This window comes from Rhinatrema bivittatum, chromosome 2 (genome assembly GCF_901001135.1).
Source record: "Rhinatrema bivittatum chromosome 2, aRhiBiv1.1, whole genome shotgun sequence".
NCBI lineage: Eukaryota > Metazoa > Chordata > Amphibia > Gymnophiona > Rhinatrematidae > Rhinatrema > Rhinatrema bivittatum.
In genome coordinates, this window is record NC_042616.1 from 50,089,163 (window position 1) to 50,112,120 (window position 22,958).

The 22,958-nt window shown below is 46.0% G+C and overlaps 1 protein-coding gene across 3 annotated transcripts in view; it reads right to left on the minus strand.

Moving 5' to 3' along the window:
* LOC115083924 (zinc finger BED domain-containing protein 4-like) overlaps positions 1-5,858 on the minus strand; it is a 29,437-nt gene extending 23,579 nt beyond the window's left edge. For all 3 annotated transcript variants that reach the window (XM_029588027.1, XM_029588029.1, XM_029588026.1), the window contains exon 1: positions 5,708-5,858. The gene's annotated coding sequence lies outside the window, so the exon portion shown is untranslated. The remainder of the gene's footprint in view (positions 1-5,707) is intronic.
* Positions 5,859-22,958: the final 17,100 nt, after the last annotated feature.

Consider the following 22,958-nt stretch of genomic DNA (forward strand, 5'->3'; position numbering starts at 1 on the left):
CATAAAGCCACATAAAGTATAAACAGAAATGTGCAGACAAAAACCGAACTGTAAAACGCATCACGCCAGACTCTATACAGTATAACAATGGAAAAAACAAAAATTTCACCATTCCTTGTGAAACAAATCAATAATATAAAGATATATAAATCATTAATCATAATTATAAAACCATACAAATAAGATAATTTCAAAACAGCTGATGAATAGAATATCCAATAATTAAAGATTAATGCAAATTTTGAAAGCTTTACCAAACACCAATAAAATATTTCAAACAGCAGACACATCACATACTACCCAATAATTAAAATGATAGTCAATCAAGAAAAATGAACTTAAAAAGCCACCTTTACTTACCCTCTCCAGCAGTTCTCCTACTCCTTTCCCTTGCAGGCCATACCAGAAGCAGCAGTGGCTGCTGAAGCTGTCCTCACAGTCCTCTTCCTTAGGGACCACAACCAGTCTCTTCTCTCTCTCTCTCACACACACACACACAAGTCACACCCTCAGGACCAGTTTCTGTCTCTCACACATCACTCATCTCCCCAGCCAGTCTCTCTCTCTCTCTCTCTCACACACACACACACACACACACACACACATACCAGTCATCTCTCTGGCCAGTCTCTCTCAATCACACAATGCTCTCGCTCTCTCTTACTAACACACAGGCTTTCAATCACACACATGCTCTCTCTATTTCACTTCACACAAGCTCTCAATCACACACGTTCTATCTCACTTACAAACAGGCTCAATCACACACATGCCCTCTCTCACAGCCACAAGCCAGCCAAAAACATGCTCCATCTCTCTCGCACACACACACTGACACACACAAGCACCCTCCCTGACTCACATATACACCACACACATACAGAAGCATTCTCCCTGTCTCACATACACATTACAATCACAGAAGCACCTTGCTTTCAGACTTACAGCATTTTTCACTTTTACTAAAAGTGAAAGTGATGCTCCCAACCATTAAATAAGAAAACCAAATTCCTATCAGAAGGCGAAATGACACCCTTCCTTCAGGTTCTGTCCTCCCAAGGGACAGCCACCTACACCTTCTCTTGTTTTATGCTTTCAGGCAATAAAGCAAGTGTGTTTCTTCAAACTATCAGTCGTATGATTATTCATGTGGGAGATATGGAACAGAAAGACATCCTTAGTCAGCATCCCTTTTAAATGGAAGACTCCAGTCTTAGTCATTTAAAAATATACATTTTCTAAAGGCTTAAAAAAATAAAAAAAAAGCAAAACTGTTTCAGGTTGGAACTATTCTAGTCTTCATGCTTAAATTATGCTTAAAAAAAACAACAAAACCCCACCTGGCATCAGTATCTTAAATTTGTGATTTTGCTGAGATGAACATTTTAAATACTTTAATTTTTTTTTTTTTTACTTTAGTATTTGTCTCTACCCACTTTGTTAAATTTTATTTTCCAGCAGAGGGATTCTTAAAATTTAGTAATTTCATCTTTCATCCAACTTTTCAACAAAATCAGCACACAAGTTGAGGTATATGTATTATCACACTTCATTTTTTAAACTGGCAGATTCCTTTCTCACATACACATCACACACACAGAAGCTCCATTCCTTTCTTACATACACATCACATACACACACAGACACACAGAAAGAAGATCGGCGCAGCCGGTCTAGCTGATCACGTGGCCGAAGAAAGGAAGATCGGTGCAGCCGGAGACCAGGCGTTGAGACTTAGGGGGCGCCGCGGCAGGCAGCCAGCCCCCGACTCGCCCTGCCTCCCCCCCCAGTGCCACACTCCCGACGGCCCCCCCCCCCCCCCCGGTGGTCCAGCGGAGGCCCCGGGAGCGATCTGCCGCTCCCGGGGCCTCCGCTGCCACTCAGCAAAATGGCGCCGGTGGCCTTCAGCCCCTGTCACATGGTAGGGGCTAAAGGTCACCGGCGCCATTTTGCTTAGTGGTCCAGCGGAGGCACCTCCGCTGGACCACTAGGGGGGGGCGTCGAGAGGGTGGCACTGGCGGGGCGGCAGGGCGAGTCGGGGGCTGGCTGCCTGCCGCGGCGCCCCCTAAGTCTCGACGCCCTAGGCACAGGCCTAGCTCGCCTAGTGGTTCCGCCGGCCCTGACCTCCTGACATGTCCTTAACCAGGCCATCAATAGGCTGGGAAGAACCAGGCTTAGTAAAATTAGAGGAAGATAATTCTCCCTGAGCCTCTAAGCAACGCTGGAACAAGTTAGAGGGCACTCCAGGCTGAGATGCCCGACTATGACAGGCAACATCATAAACACAAGCTGAAACAAAATTTTTTTCAAAATATTTTTGGCAAGAATGTGATACCTCATTTGTCAATTGAGCTTCTCAATGTTTATCAGGGAATGCTCACAGCGAATGTGTCAAACTTGCGCAAAGACTGTTCGCCAGTATGTTTGAGAGCTGTTTGACTAGATTAACCTTGATTTTAATCATTGGTATCCACATTCTATAGTTTGCATTTTTTTCTTTTTTATGTTTTGTTATTTTGAGAGACAAGACACTTATCGTTTTGCGTAGCGTAGGTGGTGACAGCTTTTTGACAAACACCGGCCTGACCCGACACGATACGTGTTTCGTAGGCTTCTTCAGGGGTAAGACATTGCTGCGGTGTATTTATGAAGTCTGTACCACAAATAATGGTATAATGGTATAATGAAGCATGTACCACAAAATCCTTAATGTTTTTACTTCTTTGGTATGAGATTAGGGGTAATTCTGAAAAGGAAGGGTGAAGCTGTAAAATGTGCCAATGTTTTTTTATGCTTTGTACTATCAAGTAGGATTTGTCAGTGTGTGGTAAAACACAGATATTAGCTGTGACCGGTGTTTTTGACCAATACTGAAGTAATGTGTCACATGAAGAGTAGTAAGCACGTTTATAGGCTTTGTAGACTATTGAGTATGGATACCCTCGATCAAAAAATCTTTTTGCTAACAATTGCGCTTGTATTTTAAATTCTTGATCCGATGAGCATAAACGACGTATTCTGAAAAATTGACTGATCAAAGTTAGGTTACGTGAACACAGGAGCCGCGTTAATACTGCCAACATTGAAGCTCCTATTGTTAAGCATTGTCTTCAATTTTCCCACCCATTTGATCAACTTCAGTGGACAACATTGGAGCAAGTTGCAGCAAGTGAAAGAGGGGAGACATCAGCGGCCATCTCAACTATCGCGAGCAATGGTGGATTTTCACTCTCGCAACCGAAGCCCCAGCCGGTCTTAACGACAGCGTTGAATGGTCATCGCTTCTTTAGTTTCTCATTGGGACACGTATTTCTCCTCTGCGCCCTCATTGGTCTGCTGGGAATTCAATGATCCTTTTAAATAAAGCTCGGTTTAATAATGGCGGATCCTGCTTTCAGTAAAGCTGAGATCATGCTACAGCGTAATGCAATGGGACAGACTTCATAAATACACCGCAACAATATCTTACCCCTGGAGAAGCCTACGAAACACGTATCGTGTCGGGTCAGACCGGTGTTGTCAAAAAGCTGTCACCACCTACACTACGCAAAACGATAAGTGTCTTGTCTCTCAAAATAACAAAACATAAAAAAGAAAAAAATGGAAACTATAGAATGTGGATACCAATGATTAAAATCAAGGTTAATCTAGTCAAACAGCTCTCAAACATACTGGCGAACAGTCTTTGCGCAAGTTTGACACATTCGCTGTGAGCATTCTCTGATAAACATTGAGAAGCTCAATTGACATATGAGGTATCACATTCTTGCCAAAAATATTTTGAAAAAAAATTTTGTTTCAGCTTGTGTTTATGATGTTGTATGAAATATAGTCTATCAATACATCATACATTTTACTGTTCCTATTTTCAATCCGTGACTATGACAGGCAGCACAGAGAGAAAGGCGATTAGGTTTCTTAAGTAATCAGTACACTTAACAGGCAACTGAAGATGTGTGTCTAGCTGAGCTCCTGCTGAAAAAATGTAGGTGTCCCAAGTCTTATGCGACGCAAAACTAGGCACCCTGTCACCGCTCCAAACCTGGGCGCACAATCGATATGTGCCAGAATGTGCACACATGCAGTGCGCCTAAAGAAACTGGATGAACAATTTGCACAGCTGGACACACTTGTGCGCATCAACAGTCCTGTAGAAGGCAGCAGAATGCACAGAAAAAAGGACATGAAAACGCTACCGTGGCCTACTACATGGCGTACAGAAAGAAGCCTAACAGCGGGGCCTAGCCCACCCGGGCTACACAACCCACCAGGCTGTCCAGTTCCTTTAACCCCCTTAGGAGCGTGAACCAATGTCAGAATGGCATACCAAGCACGGAGACTGGAAGTCCTACAACAACCCCTCTATCTGTCTCTGACTTTCTTTTTTTGTTTAAAACTTACCTGAGCTCAGCCTTCCCAGATGAGTACAGAGATAATCTCTGGCTGCAGGGGGGGAAGAGGGCATATACAGTCACCTCCGCGCTTGGCTTCCTGCACCCGCTGCCTTTCAGCTGCTTAATTCAGCTAAGTCCACGCTGGCTGAAGAACCAGCTACCGGACCAAGGCACTCATCGGAGGGACCGTGGAAATCACCTCAAAAATTCTCAACTGGGGGAGGGACCATTAGGTATCATCGCAGGAGAGCAGGGCAACTCAAATCTCCAATTAATTCTCCTCTAAATTTTAAAGCAATACCCAGTAAGGAAATTCACATCCACCATTTGCTGGAGATGGAGAATACTGGCAGGCTGATGTCACTGCAGGAGTATATATACTGTGATGTCAGCTTTGCTCCATCTCCATCTGCTAGTAGAGGTGCATAACCCACTGACCCTGAACACATCTGTCTAGATGCTAGGAAAAGGAGCATCTCTCAAGCTCTTAACCACACTGGAGGGGTTCTCTTGCTGGGGGTGGGTGTGTGGGGGGTAGTTTTGGCCTCAGCAGTATCGGTTACATGAATGCAAGTCTATTCATTGGACTCCATCATGCACATTATAAGGCCAGCAGGATCTCAGTTATACTCATGTCCTGCATATTTACTGGATAATTCTCCTCAAGCTATGGTTTCTATTGGTTGGTTAGGTCTCATTCCCTTCCCCCCCTCCTGGCTGATGCAGCAAAAACAACCCACCCACTATATTACATGCAGAAACACAGCAGGCACTGCTTCCCTCACTGGTTTTAATGGAAACAAAGACATTTTGTTGTTTTATGTCATTTCAGATAGGAAATAAGAAAATGAAACAGTTGTGGTTGACATTTCATGTAGATTAAAAATAAATTAAAGCACATCCCTAGTTTAAGGGGGACTAGATTAAGCTGCACCAGGTTTCTGAAAGAACGGCCATTTGACTGCATGATTTGGGTCTTTCACTTTTGCTTCTGTCTATATTTTGCTGAAGTGTTTTGTTGATCTGTTTCTGTCCCAGAGGACGGTAGGAGATGAGATACTTCTAGTTTTCTGCACTGTAACATATAGCATCTTGCATTCAAAACCACTCCCATCATAAAAAAAAACTCATACAGGAATAAATTCAAATTCCTACAGTCACAGATGCAAACTGTACTTTAATCTTAGTGAAATCCTTTGTATAAAACTTCTGTCCCACAGAATACGGGAGCTCTCCCTATCTGAGGTAAATCTATTGCTGGGGACTCTCCAGTGTGTTTCCTGTACTCAGGCTCATTCCCTGCATACTCCTACCTGAGCAGAAGCCCCTGCAGGCATTTCCTGCTCTGCTCTTCCCCGAGATTTGTCAGATGATTGCAGACTGAAGTCCCGGGGCTGGATCCTGAGCTGGAACATCAGAAATCCTAAGGACAGAGCTCCCTCCCTCTCCTCATGGCTGCTGCCTCTCAGGAAAGGTTGTGCAAGCCATGCTGGGACTTGGAGTCCTTCCTGAACAGAATCTCCTCCCCCAAATGCTGAACATGCTCAAAACTACAACTCCCAGAAACACCAAGAACATCCTGTTTTCAGATTCAGGAAACTTTATTGGCATGACAATTTGCACATGTGCTGCCAAAGTGATATATAACGTGGTTATAATAAAAAGAAAAAGGGAGGGCAGATTTTATCCTTATGCAGGCTGTCTGAAAATTAGCCTTTTACACACAGGCTGGTCAGTCACAATCACAACCCACTTTTTTTTTTTTTTAGCATGGGGAGGCGTAATCTGTGTTGACTATAGCACCCTCAAACATTTACAAAATCTGGCTCCTGAATTATGGGCCACTTCACTGATGTCAGGGTACCATCGGCTTTTTTCTCTGGAGTGCAGGCACTGGAGTCACCAGCAGGTACAGGCGTTCCGCCGGCTTCTCCAGGCCTCGAAACATTGTCTAGCCCAGGGAAGCAGGCATGGATGAGATTCCTCCATTAGTCCCTCTGCTCTGATGCCTACTGATGATGTTGATTTCCTCAGAGTGGTTGAAGGAACGTATGGTGCAGGAGATGGACCAGCAGCTTTCCTGCGGGTCAACACAGAGAGTCCCAGCTGATACGTGGAGCTTCAAACATGAGTGTGGGAGGTTTATTCTGCATCGTGAGACAGAGACAGAGGATGGAACACCACAGCTAGCAACTGCAGGTTTGACTTTTCAGGCTCTATGTAATCAAGAACTTTTTTTCTTTACCATGACTCAAACAGTTTAGTAAAAAAACTATTTGAGACACCGTTGCTAACTTTGGAATGTCTATCTGGACAAATGCATACTTTATTATCTTGAGCAGAATGCAGAGAGATGCTGTAATCTGGGTCTTGTTTATTTTCCTAAACTTTCAACTTTCTCCATTTGAGGTTTAGAAGATACATGACTGAAATTTTGAAGATTCCATCTGATAAACTACTGCCTGTATCCAGGATATGCTACATACAATCATTTATGAAAAAAGCAAGCAGAGTTGCTTACCTGTAACAGTTGTTCTCAAAGGACAGCAGGATGTCAGTCCTCACAAGTGGATGATATCATCCAACAGAGCCCGGCCTGGTACTTTTATGTCAAAGTTTCTAGAAGTTTCACTGTGCCTCACTGGGGATACTCACCTTCCCCTTGAGTCTTATTTCTCAGGTTAATTAACGAGAAGCCAACTCCAAGGGAAGACAGGGGGGGGTTTCGTGAGGACTGACATCCTGCTGTCCTTGGAGAACACCTGTTACAGGTAAGCAACTCTGCCTTCTCCAAGGACAAGAGGATGGCAGTTCTCACAAGTGGGAGAATCCCAATCTACAGACTGCCCTGAACAAAACCAAAAAGGAGGAAAGAAAAGTGCCAATGAGCACAACAGTAATTGTTTTTGTTGGCAATAGGTCTTTTTTATTATATATTTTTCGAAAGAAAGACAGCCTGGAACAAAAACAGACTCCAGGAGGGATGGATTTGGGTTCTATACCTCAAAAGAGATTCCACAGGACAGACTGGCTGAACCTGTCACATTGGGAATCCCTATCTAAACAGTAGGGCAATATGAATGTGTGGTGAGCTCTCCATGCCACAGCCTTGCAGATCTCCGTGGATCCTAGGTGGGCTACCAATGCTATAATGCTGACACGGTGAGCCTGGACATGACCCACCAGATTCAGGCCTGCCTGAGCATAACAGGAGATGCAATTTGCTAGCCAGTTGGATGAAGTGTGTGTTTGGCAATGGCAATCCCCAGTTTGTTAGTATCAAATAAAACAAAAATCTTAGTGGACTTTCTATGGCTTCAGTCCGTTCCCTGTAGAAGGCCAAATGCTTGTTCACCTTGGGGGTCGTATGGCCTGGGAAAAACTGTTGGAAGGACAACTGACTGGTTAAAATGGAATTCCCACACCACTTTAGGATTGGTGCACAGAAATGGCCTATCATGAAGCTAAGTATAAGGTGGATAAATAAATAACGTGAATAATACGTACTAGGGCCTTGAGCTCATTGACCCTGTGCTGAAATGACTGCCACCAAATATATGACCTTCCTGGTCAGGTTCTTTAGAGTACAGTGACTCAAAGGGAGTTTTCATCAGCCGGGTCAGAACCTCGCTGAGGTCCCAAGATACAGTGGGAGGCCTGATGGAAAGTTTCAAATAAAGCAGGCCCCACATAAATCTGATAACTAAACGCTTTACAGGGATGGGCCTACTTTCCACATGTTGGGAACAGATATCATATGCATCAAGGTGAAACCTTAACTGATTTGGTCTTGAGAACGGACTCGGACAATTGTAGAAAGTAATCAGTTTCTGTGCGGAGCAGGAGAAAGGTTCTAAAGCCTTTTGCTCATACCACAACAAATCTTTTTCCATTTTAGTCCATAGGACTTCCTTGTGGATTCCTTTCCTAAAGCTAAAGAGCACCAGTAACATTCTCTGACAAATCCAAGGGTTGCAGATTTACTCACTCAATATCCAGCCTATGAGAACCAGATATCCTGAGTGATGAGATCAAGGGGAATTCTCCAGCCTGATCGGTCTCCTGATGACCATATCCCTCAGAAGCAGGAATAAAACCTGTCTCAGCCAAAAGGGGGCTATGAGAATCAAGGTCCCCCTGTTCTCTCTTAGCTTCAACAAAGTCTTCACAACAAGCAGAATCAGAAGATACATGTACAACAAGCCCTCGCTACAATCAAGGGCAAAGGAGTCTGAAGCTAGATTATCTTATGTCCCTTTTCCTTGAAAAGAGAGGGACCTTCCTGTTCACAGGAGACGCAAACAAATCTACCACAGGTGTGCTCCACTCGCAGAATATCTGGTTTGCTACTCCTTGATTCCAGGACTCAAACAAAATAAGTCCATCAGGATATTCTCCTCACCTAAAATAATTGAATTGGCTTTGTTTGTATTCTCCTTACCTGCCAGATATGTGGCTCCTAGGACCACTGCATGAGAGATGGCCTCTATCCCACATCTGGACAGTCTCCTGACAGCAGAGATACAATCCCGTGCATCCCTGCTTGATGATGTGAATCACCACGTCATTGGCCATCTAGACCAGACCACTCTGCTGGCCAACGAACCTCTGAAAGCTTTGAGAGTATACCTAACAGTTACAGGAAGATTCTCTCTATTTTTCTCCTGTGCAGACCAAAGGCCTAGAGCACAGAGCCCCTCACTTGGCTTTCTACCCTAGGTTGGATGCATCTGTGGTCAGGAAAATTTGAACTGGAAGAATTACCTCTGGTCAGATTGGAATTATCTTGTCACCAGCACAGGGAGTCAATGAGTAGCTTGAATCCACTTTGATCTGAGAGTCCAGTGGGCCAAGAGAATAATATGGACTATTGATGCCATGAGGTCCAACACCCTAAACATGTCCCATACAAACACCTGCTAAATCAATTGGGTCTTTTCCCCTGAGGATGTCAACATGATAGCCCTGTGTTGTGGAAGGAAAGATTTTGTCTGAGTCATATCTGGCAGTGCTCCAATAGACTCCAATTGAAATGACAGGCTCAACTGGGACTTGGGAAAATTGTTGATGAAACCTACTAACTCCAACTCCAGATAGCTTTGCGCATTGATTCTGTGGCACCTGCCTGAGATGTGCTCTTGACTAGTCAATCATCCACACAGAGGAACACCAGCACCCCCAGTATGACAAGATATTTGGTAAAAACATGAGGGGCTGATGACAGGCCAAAAGGAAGCACGCGATATTAGAGGTGACTGTCCCCTACTACAAATTTGAGATATTTTCTGTGACATGGAAATTTCTCAATGTGGATGTAAGTTTCCTTGAGGCTGAAAGAGTATAGCCATTTCCCCTTTTGTAAAAATGGTATTAAGATGCCCAAGAAAATCATCTTGAGCTTATCTCTTCTCAGAAACATGTTCAAAGCCCTTAGGTATCCTAGACCTTAGGTATAGGATGGGACAGAGTCCCCATTTTAATTGGAATCAGGAAATACTTGTAATAGAATCCCCACCTTTCTCTTGCTGGAGCAGACTTGACCGCAGTGGTCTCTAAAAGGGAGAAGAGCTCCTTCTAAACCAATTCCTTAAGTGGAGAGTGCCCCCAAGCAGGATCAGAAGGTTGATTTGGAGAGGCACCCAACAGATGTAATGTATACCCTTTCCTGATAATGCTGAAGACCAACAAGTCCAAAGTCACACTGGGTCCTTGGTTTATGTAAAACCTCAGGGACCCTGCAACAAACAAATCCTGCCAAAATTAGGCTTGAAGAGCAGGACAATGAACATCTATGACTGGTGGGCTCCACGGAAGAGACTGAAGGGGCCCCTGCGTGGACACGTGTCATAATGGCAGGCCATGCATACTTAATAAGGCGCAATCAAAGTTCTAGAAACTTTGACATAAAAGTTCCACGCCAGACTCCATCGGATGATGTCAGCCACTTGCGAGGACTGCCATCCTGCTTGTCCTCAGAGAACTGGGAGAACGAATAGAGATTCCCCACAAGATCTGAATGAATTGGACTTGACTGGATATTTAGGAGAAACCAGATATAGATGCGACAGATTCTCCTACTTTGGTAGTACATTTGGCACTGGACTCAAATAGAGATGGTTGTTGCATGTTTTCTTTAAGTATAGAGTTGTGAGCTCTTAAGTTGTAACGTTTCCTAATGTTGCTAGGGACATTCAAAACAAAAGGCTGCAATTTTTGCCATTGAGACTTAATGTACTGCAGATTGGTGCTTTTTGCTTTCCCTTGTAAATGTATATTTAAATATCGATCTGTTTGATATATTTTTATGAGCCATCACAACTGTCTGCTTTCTTGAGTAACAAAAAAAAAAAATCAAGATCTCCCCTGGCTTTCAATCTCCTACCTAAATTTTGCTTCCAGAACTTCCCTCCTGCACTTTCAAATGTGGTTAATTCCTACATGTACCATGACAGCATATTCCCCCCAGCACTTTCTAAAATTCTATTTATCCCACCTAGGCTGTACCCCAACACTCCCCACTTCCCCTGTGGAATCCACAATCTCTCTCTTTCTCCCTCAGAACATTTCTATAACGCAAAGTGTATGCAATGCTGCCCAGACACATTGAAGAGACAATGCCTTCTCTGCAGAAAAGAAAATTGGTTCTCACCTTCTAATTTTCTTTCCTATAGTACCAAGGATCAGTCCAGAGAAGTGGGTTGTGTATCCCTACCAGCAGGTGGAGTCAGAGAACAATTAGAACTTTGGGCACTGCTACATAACGAGAGTGCCACCTGCAGCCCCTCAGTATTGACCTGTACTCAAGCCAAACAACCAATACTAATGGGCGAAGGGGTGATCAAAAACCACTGTCCTCCACTTCGCCCCAAGGAAACAACATGAGTAAATAAACCGTTAGAAAAAAACTGCTCCAACAATCGTATTCTGCAAAAAAGGAGCTCTATGAAAAACGAGGCAAACTGTAGCCAACACAGTCTTTCGGTGAGTGAAGTAAGGGGTGGGCCTCTGGACTGATCCTTGGTACTATAGCAATGAAAATTAGCAGGTAAAAACCAATTTTCTTTTCCCTATACGTACAAGAATCAGTCCAGAGAAGTGGGATGTACCCAAGCCACCCTACACTGGGCGGGAACCCGAAAGACCCGCGTGTAAAACACTTGCACCAAAGGACGCCTCATCAGAGGCCTTAACGTCCAAGCGGTAATGCTTAGTAAATGTGTGCAAAGAGGACCACACCGCCGCCCGGCAGATCTCCTGAGGTGATAGCAACTGACACTCCACTCAGGAAGTAGCCTGAGCCCTGGTGGAATGAGCTCGGAGACCCAAAGGCACTTGGCGGCCGTGGACAAAGTATGCTGAAGTAATAGTCTCTTTAATCCATCGAGAAATGGTCGCTTTAGACGCATTGTCCCCTTTCTTTGCACCCCTGAAAAGAATGAACAAATGATCGGGACATCAGAAGTCATTGGTAACCTCCAGATAATACAATAAGACCCGGCGCAAATCCCAAAGATGAAGATCCTTGTCCTGAGGCGACCCCCAAGACCACTGAGGGAATCCCGGCAGGTCCACCGTCTGATTAACATGGAAGGCCGAAACTACCTTAGGAACGAAGGAAGGCACCGTGAGTAAACTCACCCTATCGTTGTGGATCCCAAGAAAAGGGTCCTGACACAACAGGGCCTGCCATTCTGATATCCGACTCGCCGAACAAATGGCCACTAAAAACACTGTCCTCAACATCAGATCCTTCAGGGAGGCCCTGCAGAGAGGATCAAAGGGAGCGCTACACAGCACGTGCAGTACGAGATTTAAACTCCAATGCGGACACACCGCACGGACCGGAGGCCGCAAATGCTAAACCCCTTTGAGAAACCGAACAATGTCCGGGTGTGCTCAAAGCGAGCAGCCAGCACACTGTCCCCGCAAGGTACCTAGGGCTGCAACTTGAACTCGAAGAGAATTGAATGCTAAACCCTTAGTGAGCCCCTGTTGCAGAAAATCAAGAACCAAAGGGACCTCGACCGTTAAAGGATCACAAAGACGCTGGTGACACCACGCCTCAAAAAACTTCCAGACTCTTACATAGGCCATAGAATTGGTCAGACATCTCGCCTGCAGGAAAGTAGGAATAACCGCTCAAACGTAAACGTCGCCTCTCAAAAGCCAAGCTGCGAGAAAGAAGCGATCCTCCCAATCCGAAAATATAGGACCTTGTCGAAGTAGACGTTGGAGATGAGCCAGCTGCAAAGGCCCCTCCAGGGTCAAGCGAATCAGATCCGCGAACCATGGGCTCGCGGCCACTCTGGAGCCACTAGAACCACCCTGCCTGGATGAAGTTCAATACGAAGGAGAATCATGCCGATGAGAGGCCAGGGGGGAAAGGCATACAACAGAATCCCCGTTGGCCAGGGGCACACCAGAGCGTCGAGCCCCATGGAGCCTTGTTCTCTTCGACGGCTGAAGAAACGTTCTGTCTTCGTATTCTCCTACGTTGTCATCAGATTCAACTGTGGGATGCCCCACCTGGCGCAAATGAGGTTCCACGCTTCGGGAGACAGTTCCCACTCTCCCGGGTCGAGTTGTTGTCTGCTGAGAAAATCTGCCTGCACATTCTCCACTCCGGCAACATGAGATGCGGCAATTCCCCCGAGATGACGCTCTGCCCAGGTTAATAGGAGACACGCTTCGAGTGCTACCGCGGGGCTTATCGTCCTGCCCTGACGGTTGATGTAAACCACTGACGTCGCATTGTCAGAGAAAACTCGAACAATTCTGCCCTGAATCCAGGGTAGGAAAGCTTGCAGGGCAAGGCGGACAGCTCCCGTCTCGAGCTGATTGATGGACTATGAGCCTTCCGTTGGAGACCAAAGACCTAGAGCAGATTTGTCGCGAACACTGCTCCCCAACCGGAAAGGCAGCCAATTTGACAGGTCCAAGTCCACCCCCCTTTCCAGATTGTTGCGCGAAAGCCACCACAACAGACTGAGCCTGGACGCGGGAAGCAGGGCCAACGGGGGTGGAACTGTTCCGACACCGGACTCCATTGTGACAACAAAGAACGCTGCAACGTCCGCAAGTGAGCGAACGCCCATGGGACCAAGACCAAGGTGGAAGTCATGGAGCCCAGCATTTGCAGATGATGCCATACAATGAGACATTTCCTGAGCAGAAGCGCCCGGATCTGGCTTTGCAAATTCGGCATGCAAACTGATGCCAGAAAGACTCCGCATTGTAAGGTATCGAACCGTGTGTGTTCCAGGTGACACTTCTGCACCTTGATGACCCACCCAAGAGACCGTAAGGTGAACATTACCATGCGAACTGATCTTTCGCAGTCCTCCCGTGACTTGGTGCGAATCAGCCAGTCGTCCAGGTACAGATGGACGAGAATCCCTTCCTTGTGAAGGAAGGCTGCTACCACCACCAGAACTTTGGTGAATGTTCGGGGAGCCGCTGCGAGAACAAAGGGAAGGGCTCGAAACCGGAAGTGTTGCCCCAAAACCTTGAAGCGGGGAAACCACTGCTGTCTCAGCCGGATTGGAATATGTAGATATGCTTCTGTGAGATCCAGAGATGCTAGGACCTCCCCTGTTCAGACAGCCGCCATTACCATCTGTGGTGTCTCCATGCGAAAACGAGGTATTCGAAGATAACGGTTCCCCTTCTGGAGATTGAGGATGGGATGGAACATGCCCTCCTTCTTGGGAACCACAAAGTAAAACGAGTAACGTCCCTGGCCCTGTTCTGCCTCCGGCACTGGGACAATGGCCTGGAGATCAATGAGGCGCCGCAGAGTCTCCGCACCGCATCCTGCTTGATGCGTGAGACCACGTGGGACTCCACAAACACCTTCCGCACGGGATGGGAGAACTCCAGAGCGTATCGTCTCTGTTCACCTCCCAAACCCCAGAGGTCTGAGGTAATCCTTGCCCACTCCGTGTAAAAGTTGGATAATCTGCTTCCGACAGCTTCGACGACGGAATGCGGACTTGTGGCTTCATTGGGAGGTCTTACTGCCTCCTGTCCTCAGGTGACTCAAGTCCCAATTGGGGCAACGACCACCTTGCTGGTGACCTGGAGCCTGTTTGGGCGTGGACGACAAAGAATATCTGCCGGATCGAAAACGGCGTAAATCTCGAAAATGAGTCCTAGAAGGCAAAACCTTCCTGGTAGACCTTCTACCTTCCGGCAACTTATTGCCCTTGGATTCTCCGAGCAGTTGCACCAACTGAGCAGGTTCCTCCCTGAACAGGAGTTTACTCTTGAACGGGAGGTTACACAGCTGAGATTCCGAGGACAAATCTACTGACCAATTGCGCAGCCAAAGCAGTCGACGAGCCGCCACCACAGAAACCATGTTTCGCGCCGAGGTTCGCACCAGGTCGTAAAGCGCATCTGCCACATATGCAATGCCCGCCTCCAAACGGGCGCCCTCCAGGATGGCAGCTGAACTGGCGTTAGTGTCTTGAACCCAACACAGACATGCCCTCTGTCTAAGGCTAGCGCAAATCGCTGGCCGAAGAGTCAAAGCAGACACTTCAAAGACTCGCTTCAACTGGATCTCCAGCTTGCGGTCATACCTGTCTTTCAAGGCAGCAGCCCCCGCCGCCGGAATAGTGGTCTTCTTAGTCACTGCCGATACCGCCGCGTCCACCTTCGGAATCTTCAGCTCCAAAACATCCACCGAAAGAGGGCACAGCTTTGCCATAGCTCTGCTCACCTTCAGTCCCGAGTCCGGAGAATCCCTTTCGCAGGTCACCAGCTTGCGGACCTTCTTAGGCAGCAGGAAAGATGTGGTTGGTCCGCATATGCCTTCGAGAACCGGATTAACTCGAATACCTGGGGAATAAGTGGCCGCAATTCATCTCACTTAAAAAGACAGACCACATGGGGATCATCGCCCTCCGCGGACGGTAGATCATCCACATCCGTGTCCGCTGGATCGATGTCCCCCAGATCAGGACTCTGAGGCAGATGCCAGGGCTAGACCCTGTTGGCCTCTGGGAAACCATCATCTATCCTGCTAGAGAGCTGTTCCGTGGGTCAACGTCTCTTCACAGATTGTTCCGTGAGAACAAGCAGTTGGCCGGACTTCTTAAGCACCTCCTTCTTCCTGGCAAGGAAAGCCTGGTGCCTGAGGAAGATAAACTAAGGGGAAACCCCATCCGGGTCCCCCTCCCTCTCCGAGGGGTCAAGCTCATCCACATCAGCTGCCCTCACATAGACATCCTCCCCCATGGGTGCCAAAAAAGGAGGGGATCCCCCCCCAGCAACTCGCAGTGAAAGGCACCTCCCCCATAGAGAGGGGACACCGGCCCCGACGATCCCTCCATCCCCGAGGTGCAGTCCGGGCAGAGGGAGGCATCCAATGATTGTCCGCGTGCCCCACACGCACGGCAGGCTGCTGGTTTGGAGTGGGGCCTCATTAATCACCAGGCAGCCACACGGTGATAAGGCTGAGAGAGGAGAATGGAGGCCGGGATCGATGCCGCTGGCATAGGAAAAACTAGCATCTCCTTTTTGACAGGAGCGGCGGCTGTCAGCGGGTTTGACAGCCGATGCTCAATTTTGCCAGTGTTGGTTCTCGAGCCCGCTGACAGCCACGGGCTCGGAAACTGGACGCCGGCAAAATTGAGCGTCCGGTTTTTGGCCCAACAGCTGCGGGCCGAATTACATTTTTTTTTTTTTTAACTTTTTTTACCTTTCAGGACCTCCGACTTAATATTGCTATGATATTAAGTCAGAGGGTGCACAGAAAAGCGCACTGTACTGTATCGGCCTGTCAGTCAGCAGGCAGAAAACTGTGAGGCAGCAGTCGGCTCCATCTTTCTGCTGCCCCCCTGGGATCGTGGCGCCTAGTTTGCCAAGCGCTTCCACCAGCCCTGCAGGCATAATAGACTTGCTCCAGGCCGATTTCGCCCCCTTGCTATCGTGTGTGTACATTGGGAGAAATCGACCTGAAGCGGGATAAAACGGACGCTCGTATTCAGCGCCCGTTGCAATTGCGGGCTGGAGACGCACAATTCTTTCCTAGCGCGTCCTTTTTAAGGCAGCAGCTCATTTAAATATTGCCATGGGCGCTGTGTGTGTGTTAAGAAAATGGGAACTCAATACGAGCACCCGTTTGAACGCGTGTCTCATTGCATTGTCTCCCAAGCTTGGATGGTAAACTCTACAAACTAACACAAAAAATACACGCAACACCCATGTAGCAAACCTGCCATACCAGAATAGCACTAACTCCCAGGAACCACATATCAACAATTCTACCACACTGACAATGCAATCTGGCCCTGTAATGTCCATATGTTTTGTACCCTAGCCCTATGGAGACCGACATTCAAAAAAATGATGAGCACCTACATTTAGTCACCTAAATTAGATTACTAAATTATGCACCTGCTTTCAGCTGAGAAGTCACCTAAATGTAAGAGCCTAAGGGTCTTATCATAACAAACCCTCCTGTACATGGTGACTGAGGGAAAATGTTATAGTTGTAATAATCTGAGAGGTTTTTCTGAGATGGATCCGCTCGCTGAATGCCACAAAAAACCCTCCTCTTTTTCCTTGTTAGATTCTGGAGATTAAAGGGGCTGTGTTAAGTTTGGCGGCTCACGGAGCACTCCCGTGAGCCACCGCACTCACTCCAGGATGCTCCCGGCAGCTGAGAGCACCCCAGACTGTCCCATGCGGCACGGACGCCACCAGCCTCCCTTCCTCTGCTGTGCTGAGTTGCTTCGTAGGTGTGCGGGCGCACGACGCTCTGAAGCTTAAAGGCCCAGCGGCAGGAAACCTCAACTTCAGTGCCTCTTGATGACATCGTGTGGTTGGGTATTTAAACCCAGCTGTAACTCCAGTACTTCACCTCAGCCACAGATCTCCTGCCTTGTCTTCTCATCTATCCTTGCCTTCCACTCCAGCCTAGACTTACTTATTTGTCCTGTTCAGTGTTTTTAGGGTGTCTTCGTCCACTCTTGGCCTGACCCTCCGGACCTGATCTCTTGCTTGAACCTGATCGCGATTGTCTGCCACCTGGACCCGACTCCTCGCCTGGATGTCACTATTCCTGCCCCGACCTTGGCCCTTCTCCAACTCTGCTATACCTGCTGCCTACTCTGACTCTCGTGTGTCTCTCTGGACCCTGGTTACCACTTCTGCCTTAGGGACCTGCCTAAATCCCGCCGGCCCCCAGAATTCGTAAGCTCAACCTGCGGAGGAGGCATTGGTAAAAGTGAAGCTCCAGACTGTCCCGCTACAAGGCACGTTCTTCACCTGCTGGTGCGGGCCTGGGGAGTTTGCCCTCGAGGCTGCGTCAGCTACACTGCGGCACTACACACATCCACTACTCCTTATAGGCTGTTCATCTTGGAGAAGAGATGGCTAAGGGGAATATGATAGAGATCTATAAAATCACGAGTCTAATAAAATGAATGAATGTGAATTTATTTACTCTTTCGAAGAATAAAGAGATTAGGGGAGATTCCATGAAGTTAGTAAGAAGCACATTTAAAACTAATTGGCTGAAATGTAAATATTTCTTTGTTCAATTTCTTTGTTCAATTTCTCCCCCTTTCCAGATCCTAGTTAATTTTCCCTGTTTTATTGTAACTTTCTCACATCCATATTATTGTTTTACTGTATTTGAAGTTTGAATTGGGAATATTGTTTACTATGTTACTCTCTGCCTTACACACATTGTTAATTGTAAACCGGGTTGATGTGATTCTAGTCATGAAACTCGGTATAACAAAAATAATAAATAAATAAATAAATAATTGGAGAAAATTCTTTTTCCCTCAAAGTACAATTAAGCTCTGGAATTCATTGCTGGAGGATGTGGTAAAGGCAGTTAACATAGCTATATAAAAAAGGCTTGGATAGGTTTTTAGAGGAAAAGTCCATAAACTGTTATTAACCAGATAGACTTGGGGGAAACTACTGCTTATCATTGTGCGAAAGCAGCATGAGATCTATCTGCTGGTTGGGATCTTGCCAGGAACTTGTAGCCTGGATTGGCCCCTATTGGAAACAGGATGCTGGGCTTGATGGACCCTTGATCAGACCCAGTATGGCAATTCTTATGTTCTTACATAACTTAAGTAGTCGCGCCTTCTCCTGGACCTCAGCATACATATTAATTTCCACATGAGATAGGAGGTCAACTACTTAGTCCTCCATCTTCAGGTTTCTCTCCTGCCTTGCCTCTTCACTCTGGTTCTTGACCTGTCTTCCATTGCTTTCATTCTCCTGTGTCGCCCCTTATCTTTCACTGGTATCTCACCTGTAACATTTTCCAATTGTTCTGGCTGTTTGGCACCTCTCTTCTGGCGCTGATCTTCAGATCTCCTTTTTCTCCTGCCGGTTTTTTTTTTTTTTTCTGCATCTCCTCTCAGCTGTTTTAAGGTGTCACCTCTTGATTTAAATGTAGGTTCTGCAGCATGAAAATAGCAGTACATTATCTCCTTTTTATCTTCAGCAGGGCTGCCTAACTGTAGTTAGTCCTTTTAATTTTTTTCATTGGCTTCTGTGGTCTGTCTCCCGCATTAGCGGGTTCACGAACATGTTCACCATCGCTTGTAACTGCACCGAGGCTGTTACCATCCCCTGAATATTTTGCATGGTTGCTACTTCCATCATCAGCCCTAGTGCTGAAGTTAGGTTAATTCTGGGTGACGTGCAGCCTGTATTAAGTTTTCTTTTCCCTTCCTTTTGCACTTCGGCACTAACGGTTGCCTTGCTGAGATATCATCTGAATGTTATACAATGAGATCACTGTGTGAAAGTACTCAGCAAGATCTGGCGAGAGAGATGCAACGCTATTTGATTATTCTCATCCCTCTCAGACCTCACCTATGTGGCTCCTCTCAGGTGTTTTCAGAACCAATTTCTGACTTAAGCTTTTATAACACTTAGAACATTTACATGGTTTTTTTTCCCACCATTCATTTAAATTTAGCTTCAACTGTGATTTCTGATGGAATGGTTTATTATACTCAGTATAGTTAGATATTTGTTCCCCTTAGGGTAGAATATCCAAATTAGTTTATTTTGTGCATATAAAAAATAAACAAAGCTAAAAAACTCAGTACCCAGGTATCAGCTCTACAGAAAATGTATTAGTGGTGTGTTAAAATGTTTATTTATAATTTATAAATTTATTACAATAAATAAAATGATTTCACAGAATTGCATGTATTATTATGTAAATTATGAGAGATTTTTTTGCATATAGTGTGAATTCATTTTCTGTTTTTGTAAAGAATTGTGGTTGCCATGTTAGTCCTCTTGGATGTATGGAATTGAAGGTCAACAAATAAGGTATATGTGTTGCCTTTTGTTGCAACCGTCCCTTCCCGACGGCTTCACTCCACCTACCTTTCTTTCCTGGCACCTCTTCTTGCTGTTGATGGACGCCTGGCTGCCGCGGTGTCTGCCTGCCGTCCTCTCTGGCGTCCCCGGACCAGCTTGGGCGCTGCTTTCCGCCATGCTCCGCCTGTACCTTAGGGTGCACGTGCCGCACGGCCCTCACTCTTATTTCCTACTTGGCGCGAACCTCAGGGGCGTCCCCCTGTGATGACGTCACGCTGCCCGGATATTTAAAGCCTACTTTATTTGCTAGCCTTTGAGATAGCAAGGGGGAATCTTATGGATGGGATTCGCTCTCTGTACCCAGCTACTCTGCCTCCAATCTACCACTGGACTCTTAATGCAAACAGGGTACCCGCTCCTCGGGGGCCTCACTTGCTTTTCAGGTCACTATCAGGAAACCGGTACTCGCTTCTCGAGGGCCCATGTTCCCTGACTCGCTGCCTGCTCCTACCTTCTCTTCTGCCTGGAAGGATTCGCTATCTACAACACCAGTGGGTACTACCATCTTCTCCTCAGAGCTGTTCCCTGGAACCAGGCACTCGCTCCTCGAGGGCCTGCCTCTGTTCCAGCCCTGGTGCCATCTCCTACGTGGAACCGCTGTGTGACTACATCACCTTCAAGCCTCTCAGCTCTCAGGGATCAGGTACTAGCTCCTCGAGGGCCTGCTCTCCCTATCCTGGGGTTCTCCATACTGGGGCTTTGTGCATATTCCACTGTATTCATTATTCTCAGTTCTTTCCACTACAGCACTGCTACCGGAGGAGTCGCTGTTCCAGTGCCTGAGGGATACTGGCCCAGCCGGGCTACTTCAACTACTCACCACTGCCACCTCTGGTGGCTTCACCACATTGTTTCATAAAAGATCAAACTCTGTGTTTGTGTGTCCTAAGCTGAGCCTGACCTGTGGCCCCTCACGGGACCTCCCCCCGTGGGCGTGGTTGGCTGCCACAGTGTCCAAGGGTCCACCCAAACCTCACTAATTATAACACCTTTTGTATTTAAGCTAACGTCATACATCTGTTAAGAACTCATCCCAGATGAATTATATTAGTCCATTTAAAAAAGTATCACAGCTTGCATGTTGACCCCATTTTTGTATTAAATGTATACATTCTAAAATTAAAAATTGATCATTTGTGCATTTATATGTTACATACATTTTTTTTTGATAAATTTAATTTAAATTATTTTTCAATTCATTTTAAATTTGATTGTTTTTGTACGCCATGAATGTTTTCTGCATATCATGATAGTAATGAGGTTCATTCCTAAACCAGACAATGCTGGACGTAATCTCTCGGTGTTTCAGATTTACTGCTAGTGCTCATCTTAATAAACAGAAAGTCTCCTTCTGGAGCTTATAAGGTGCGATAGAAATAGGGGGGAGGTGGAGGCAAGATGGCGTGCTGGAGCTCCAACCTTTTTCTTGAGACTTTTCCTCAGTTATAGCTCACGCTAAACGGAAGGCTAAAGTTTGGGAGCTGTTCCCAGCTGCTCCCTCACCGGACCCTTCCCAACCTAAGAGCGTCAGATTTCTAGCCCCTCAAGCTCCTTCTTTGCCAGAGGCTGGATCTTTGGTCGGAGGTCCAGAGGAGGGCGCGGTCCTCCTTCCGGAAGCTGTTACCTTGAGCCCCCGCGTGTTAATCACTCCGTCTCCTCCACGGCCGGGCTCCCTAGCAGGACTAACGTTGTCGTCGTGTAGGCTGAATCAGTGCCCTGGATCGGCGACTTCTGGGGAAGCTTTTCCCGCTTCGAGAGTGTCCTCTGTGGATGTGGACGTGCCAACTGGTCCCGCGGCGTTTCCGGGATTGTTTGGAGAACCCGGGCTTGCCGCTGAGTCAATGTCGATTTCGCGAATCCAAGTTTCAACACCTTTGTGAAGTACAGAGGCTTCTAGTGACCTTCCTATGCCCTAAAATAGACAAGGCTTGGAAAATCTACTTCATTCTCCCTTATTCCTAAGCCTTCTGTGGTTATGTTAGATACGGGTTGGTCAGCTTTGATGACCTTAGAAAGGTCTATTTCCTCGCAGGTCTCAGTTATCTCTGATATTTATAATCGTTTTCAGTCTACTGATGTTTGACTGGCTCAACAAGGGGAAAAGATATCTGATTTAGAAAACCAAATTTCTGCGTGTCAAAATGTTCAAGCAAATTTGATTCATTCTGAACTGGCTCACTCTAGAAAACTGGAAAATATTGAAAACTCCTTTCCTTATTTAAATCTGAGGGTTTTGAATTTTCCTATTTCTGAAATGCTTTCTCCAATGGAAATTTTCAAGAAATATATTACTGAAGTGCTTTGAATTCCATCTGATACTATTGCCAAGCTTAAGTTCCTGAAGGATTTGAAAGTGGACTCTAACGTCTCGAGTTGCCAGCCTATAGGGTAATTCATCAAAATGCGTCATGGCGTTAACGCATGCGAAACTTTATGAACAATAATGCACAGTGCAAATGCAAATTTTTCGGTGGGGTGGGATCAGGGAAGAGTTTGGGTGGGATTTAGTTAAATTTAGTTAAATCGATCATTCACGATAGCTGGAATCAACATTTGGAACAAAATGCCCACAGATCTGTGCCAAGAGCCCTACTACAAGAAATTTAAACAGAACCTGAAAACCTGGCTGTTTAAACAAGCCTACAATTTATGAACACTTCCCCTACTAATCATATGACTTTTATGACACATATCCAATAACATCTATCCATACCACACAGTTTCTTTCAATATCACCAAACACACCCTATATACTTGCAAGACTCTTACTATTGCAAAGAATAATATGATCTAACCTGTATATAAATGCCTGACTCAAGCAATCTCCATCTCCCATTCCTTATTCCAGTATTGTAAATATGTGTATTATAATGTTAATTAGTTTATAGTTTTAATTTTTATCCGATATGTACCATTCTATAATTGCTAGATCGTATAGATTGTTGCTAATTTAATGTTCATTGTAAACTGATGTGGATTGTAAAGCTTGTTGCTAATTTAATGTTCTCTGTAAACCGAGGTGATGTTTCCCAACATGCCGTGGTATATAAAAACCCTTAAATAAATAAAATAAATAAATAAATGAGGGGCAATATCGCACCATCCAAAAATAATGCATGCTATTGCACGATTTTAATGCTGGAAATAACTACACCTTTTTTCCTGGCATTAGGCTGTGCGATATGCCTGAGA